The 6324-nt window shown below is 44.1% G+C and overlaps 1 long non-coding RNA gene across 1 annotated transcript in view; it reads left to right on the top strand.

Annotated features, from left to right (window-relative positions):
- The first annotated feature begins 2590 nt into the window (after positions 1-2590).
- Positions 2591-6324, top strand: part of LOC136291387 (uncharacterized) — a 278854-nt gene continuing 275120 nt past the window's right edge. Inside the window, exon 1 of the long non-coding RNA XR_010721512.1 lies at positions 2591-2712. This is a non-coding gene — a long non-coding RNA (uncharacterized lncRNA). The remainder of the gene's footprint in view (positions 2713-6324) is intronic.

Here is a 6324-nt window from a genome sequence, read left to right as displayed (position 1 = left end):
ACTGCTCTTCCTCGCTGCTTTGGTAATCTTATTAATTTTAATGATACTAGAGAGTCACACTGGTAAGGGCAACAGTACCTATAAAAATGAAACACACCACTCATATTCCTGCATATTTTGCATGTATGCCTGATGCAGAGGCAAAATACCTGTTCTGGGGAACTGCCAGCACACTATGTGATCCTGCCTGGCTCCTACCACCTTCATGGGGGTGGGAATGCAGCTCCTGCTTGCTCTGGTGCCATGGGGGCTCTTGATATGGTTGTAAATAAATTGCTGCCTTCACTTGATCATAAATAGCATAGTTTAATATTGAGTATGTGTTGAATAATCAGCTTACAAGTATATAAATAATAATGAATTACTAGTTTATAAATATTGTCTGATTATTAAACACTTAATAATTAGTTAATAAGCACAGAAAATATTGTATAAGTATAACGTATCAAGTTGAAGACAATGTTTGGCTGCTTCCTGGGAAAGTGCCTTTTTTTCCAGGGGTGGAGGAACTAGTTCAGTCGTAGGTTCGTTTGTGGAGAGTGAGAACAACTGGGCCAGTGACACTGCCCCCACAAATCTCCAGACAGGCACCACGGATGTGCTGGGACACATCATTTCTGTCCTTGAAAAGCAACTGGGGAGAGACTGTCCAGGCATTCCTTGAATCTCTGAGGAAGAAGCCAGGCTGCCTGTGCAGGGGACAATGCGGCTGCTTGCTCTGCTCCTGGCTGGGGACAGCCCTGCTCATCCTTCAGCTAATTAAAGCTTCTGCTCGTTATAGCAGTGTGGGTTTTGACAAGGTCATAAATCAATCACTGTCCTAGGAATATGAACTGCCATAATTGTGCAGTGTCTAAATATGAACTAATGACTTAATGACTATTCCAGCTGTTGTACACACAACGAATTAAGAGTTGGACATATAAAAACAGCGTGAAAACTGTCTTTTCCCCCAAGAGACTCTTTCAGACATTAAGTTCAGCCTGATGCATGCTGGCCTCTCAAACTTTGGGGACCAACATGACTGAACCACCACCTCAGGCAGGGGTCTCTGTACCCTGCTCACCTCCTGCCTGCCTGGAACCCAACACCTTCCCTCCCACTCCTGTCCCCCTGCTCAGAAGCAGATGAATCAATCTCAGTTGCTGAGCCCAAACACCAGGTCTTGGTTTCTGCTCCAAACCCCATGCCCCAGAAGCCTTTTCCCAGCCCCAAACACACAAGCCTTTTTTTCTGTTTTAGAGCCCCCAAACCAGCCTCATCAGCCTGTTTTCAAGTTTGGAAAACCCAAAACTTAGTCTCCATTCCCAAGCACAGAAAACACAGGACTAACTCCCTGGGTCTGATGTCTGTTGGTCTTGAGGCCCAAGGACACATCTTCCTTTGAGGCCCAAACCCATGGTTTGGCCCCCTTTCCTGAAGTGAGTTAAGCTGGGGATTTGCAGCCCCGAAACAACCCCCCTTGAGCCCATGTCTGGAAAACAGGATTTAGAATAAGTGTCAGTGCCCTGGGCTGGACCAGCTAGACTGGTTCCAGTCAGGATCTCACCTCCCCCATTCCAAGAGCTGCTTAGCTCAGTGGGTGCCACATAATGCCCTTGTATTTGGGAACTAATATTTCTGAGAGTAAAAAATGGAGTAAAGCCAACCATAATAATCTGTTTCCACATCTAGGGAAGGGCCAGAAGGTTCCCTCTGGGGCAAACATACTGGCTGAAGCACTGGATCAAGCACTGAAGGTCTCAGAGATGCTGTGAGAGCACAGACATGTTGGGAACTGCAATTTCACTCGAGAGCACCCAGCTGTGTGCATAGGGCACTCACAAGTGAAAAATATTGAGCAAGGAGAAAGAGCAAAACAAAGAGAAGCCCGGAGAACTCCCTAACATCACGTTAGCGTCTCTTTTTCTACAGTCAGGATTTTGCACAGGAGGGTGGACGTATGGAGGACGCACACATTGCTATCTGCTTCTTTCAGTGTGCCTGAAGGAGAGGCACAAAGCCTCCTGCACTGCTGAGCTGGAATAAGTGCCAGGACAAAAGGGAAGTCCCATAAACCGACGCCCAGCCTCTAGCTCCAGCCATAGGTAAAGAAGGAGTCCAGAGGTGAACAAAGGCCAGAGCCCTTCCAAACTGACAGAAAATCACCCAGCCTGGCATTGCAGCTGATAAAACTTAGGCTGGCCAGACAACTCCTTTCACTGGAGCTGTCGGGTTCAGTTTTGATCCCTCCTCCCTAATTCGGGGTAGTGGCTAATTCTCTTGACTTTGGAAGACCTACTCACTGACTGTTGTGTTTTGGGAAGCAAAGATGTCTTGGGAGATGACTGTCTCTCCCAGAATAACTCAAGGAATATGTGGGAAGATACTCCAAAAATCCCAGGCTTTTTGTCCAAACGTGCTCTGATTTCACTCTGTTTCTCCCATGGATGCCACCTGCTCTCAAGCAACAAAGGACAGCTGCCCAGCAGGGCTCTTGCAATCCAAACCCTAATTGTCCTCAGCTGGGCCCGCCCACTGCTATTTAAACTCCACCTGAGGAGTACAGTCTGCTGTTACTTCTTCTGCTTGGCTTCTGGGGAAGCTGGGCTTCATCTTCAAGACTGATTTCATGACTACTGTCCTGTGTAACATTGTGTTGTGGACCAACGGGTCTATGAGGATGGCATGATCCCCTTCCTGGTGGAATGCAGAAGTAAAATATTGTAGGAGGTAAGAGGCCTTTTTTGGGGGGTTTTTGTTTGTTTGTTTTTTTTTTTTTTGTTTTGTTTTGTTTTTTTTACTCTGGATTTTTACTTTCTTGCTGGTAAAAATCTTTTGCTGATGTGGGATACCCTATCCATTGTTGTCTCAGGGCTTTGTCTTGTCAATCTGTGAGCAATTTGCTTTAATGAAACTGTTCCTCTGGCCTGGGGTGTGTCAAACTGACGAGATAATACAAATTAGCCTTAATGTGTCCTTTCCAGTGGCCCAGGAGGCAAATTCTCCTTTTGGGAATTTCTGCAATTTCTAGCATGGAAAGTCTTATGAGATCAGCTGTGATTTTTTGGTAAGCTTGACCAAGTTTGGAAAGGTTTGCGTGGCAGAGCGAGCAACTAGAATCTCAGTGTGTGGTACACCAGTTCATCAGCTGGGGAAAAGGGCTTTTTTGAGCATGCAGTGCTCACTTCTGTGCCTGGTTTTTCTCTGTCCTATGGAACCTTATGTGAGGAGAAGGTAAAAGTACCTTTCTCAAAAAAGTTCTGTGTAACCTGCCCCTTTGCCAAGGTTGTGGATTATCACAGCTACTGAAGCTTTAGGGTAGTCAAAATTTGAAAGGTGCAACCTGTCTGCAGACAAAAAGCTGTATTACTTATTTCTGAATTTAAACAGAACATGTGTTTTAGATGATAAAAACAGAGAGGTTTTGACAGCAGAAAAGCTTAAGTTTGGTTCTGAAGAGAAAATCCCTTCATTTTACAAATGGCCGTCATAACTTTCGCTGGAGGGTTTAATATCAAGCAAAGACCATTGCAGCACCTTTAAGGTGACCTTTAATGAACACTGAAATTGCAGTTCTGTTGTTGAAAATAACTCCATTGGTTAAGAGATATATTTCTTCCTTGACTTCCCACCTGCCACTTTGTTCTTAAAACCTGAATAAAAGCCCCCTTTCAGGAAGAGATCTTTCCACCTTTAAGACCAAAAGGTGCATTTAAGTATGTATTTAGGAAGGTAGGGCTCAGCATGAGCTGTGTTTTCAGAGTTTTGAAACAAGGGTGAGAAGTACGTTGTCCTATTTGCTGAACATTAGTCTTGCAGTCTTGAAATCCAAAACAGGTTAGGATTTTGAAGCTGTTTCATAACTGGAAGGGAACGTGGTTGGAAGAATCAACTGCGGTATATGACAGTCTGGCAGGAGAGCTCTTGCTTTAAGTCAGGGTTTCCTGCCTGCATTGCTGAGAGCTGCTGTGTGAAATTTCATGGGTTGCTTGTGCTGACAGCTGTGCTTGATCCCCGGATATGCTTTTGCCAAAGTCTGTAGAGATGCTGGCTGCACTGCCTTTCCTATGAGTGAGAAACAGTGTTATGCCAGAGATCTGAGCGGACATGGACAGTGAGATGGAAAGGAGCAGCTGTAGAGACTAAAGGAAGAAATGTTACTGATGCTGTTTAGCATCAATGACATCCCAAACCAGGTATGTCTCATATATACAGTAAGGTGCCAGATGCCCACATTATCCTGGAGTGAGGGAGGCATCAAGGGTGCAGATTTGGAAGAGGTGAACAGGCATTTGCTTTATGTTATGCTGCCCACTGGTTCCTGGCTGTCTGGCCTGCCTGCAGAATACTTTCTTGTCTGCAAAAGTGCAGTATTAAACTTTGAGTGGACAACTGAGTGTAATTTATAGTGTTTTCACATCCCCTTCATTTTAGGTTCACATAAAATGTCTTGTTTATTTTCCTGATTATTCATTTCAACTGTACATATGATTAAAAATAATGAATGTTATTAATTTTTATCATTAGTATCATCATTATGCCTGCTCATATCCTTTGATATTATTGCAAAAATTATCTTTAATAGTTTTAATAGGAGCTATTCCCCAGGCTAATGAGGATATAAATCAAACTATTAAACAGGGTAGAAAGTAAAGTTCTGGTCTCTATTCTGAAATTGAACCCCCTCTGTGCAGTGGATGCCTTCAGGTTTTGCTCAGAAGAATATTTATGTATGTCTCTTCTATGTACATGCATGAGGTTTAAATTTGACTGACATCAATTAGATTTTCTGTGGCAGCAGGGAGACAAATTCAAAGGTACGGGAAGGAGCAGTAAGGGTGTTTCTGCACTCTATTCTTGCAGAGGTCAGGAGGTCTTATGCCATTGGCTGTAACAAGGCAAGGTTGACTGAGTACTCTGGGGAATCCCACCTGAAGGAGTTCAGCGAGAAGTACAGGGCAAGAAGCAAGTGGATACCAGTCATTAAATTCCATAGGAGCGTGCAGTAGAATTCTCTGTCTAATTACTAGGATTCCATCTGTTAAAGCTGAGACACAGCAAAAGGGAATAAATACTCTCTGGTAATCTTCCAAAGGATGTCTTCTAAACATTGGAAACCATCTCTGCCCTCTTATTGTCCTCTGTTGCTTTGCTGTTTGTAGCAGCGTGCAGCCTAGCAAGGATGTGGTGTTGGCAAGGGATCAGATAGTCAGGCTGCTTTCCTGTGCTTTTTTGTTTTATTGGGTGTTTCACCCATTAATTTTTGAAAGGCCATTTTTTTTTCTTTGCTGTAAATATTGAACTAAAGCTCACTTCATACCGCACAACACTCTTGCCAATATGAGCAAAAGCAATATAGCAGATAATACTTTGGCATGTTCTCTGTGTTTCTAAAATTTCCTGTTCAGACTTGAGTTCCCTGCTTTAAGAGGATTGCAGTCTATTTGCTACAGAGCCTGCTAATAAAAGCATTTCAGATACCCAGTTTAAACTAATCGTTGCTAGTCTTGTCACAGTTTTTGGGGCCAAGGACATTGCTGCACTTCGTGGGGAAATCTGTTAATGCATCGAGCAAAGCTGCTAGAATGCAAAAGCCAAGAAGTGCAAAGAAAACAGAGTTGTGCCACCCAGCCTATTGCTGGCTGAACACTGAGCAATTTGGGGCTTTAGGACCTTCGACAGGATTCTGGTAGCTGCATCTCTGAGGTGCTAGTTTTCTCCTCCATTCTGTGGTGAATCCCTTCCTCATGAGGACAGAAGTGATGGCAGGAGTGAGAGGTTGTAGAAGGGTAAAAATTTGTATGAACTTTGTTCTAAATAATTGCTAGGTAGAAGACAGCAGCTAATTGGACTTCTGTCTGATCCAGAACACATCCTCATATGTTCTTGTTCCTAGACTTTGAAGATGATTTGTTTCTCAGAAATTTAGGTACCAGCCTTTAGATAGGTCACTGTGAAAATTGCCTGAGCCTGGAGAACTGGAGGTGGATCCCATCTAGAACTGCTACCAGCAGGGCTGGGAGGCAAGAGTCTGTTGCAGGGGGGAGGCCCAGAGCTGTGACTTGGCTAGAGTTGTGTTGCAAGCCTGCTGCAGTCAATTTGAAGATGGGTCCATGGTGTTCTGAGGCAGCATGGGAAGTGCCCTCTGGTCCTTTCAGTCTGCCACTCCCTGTACCACTCCATAAGTGCTCCCCTTGCACTGGGATAAGGCACATAGGCGATAAATGCTTTCAAATCTGCTTGGCTTCGGTAATGGGCTGTAATTGAGGCAGGCTTGAAAAACTCATTTTTAATGTTGCAAAACACTTCTGCGTTGTTGGTGGGGTTTTTTTTTTGCAAGAG

This window comes from Chamaea fasciata, unplaced genomic scaffold (assembly GCF_029207755.1).
Source record: "Chamaea fasciata isolate MVZ Bird 193981 ecotype frontalis unplaced genomic scaffold, bChaFas1.0.hap1 SCAF_6, whole genome shotgun sequence".
Taxonomy (NCBI): domain Eukaryota; kingdom Metazoa; phylum Chordata; class Aves; order Passeriformes; family Sylviidae; genus Chamaea; species Chamaea fasciata.
The sequence above is the reverse complement of the archived record's forward strand: the minus strand, read 5'-3'. Positions and strand labels throughout refer to the sequence as shown.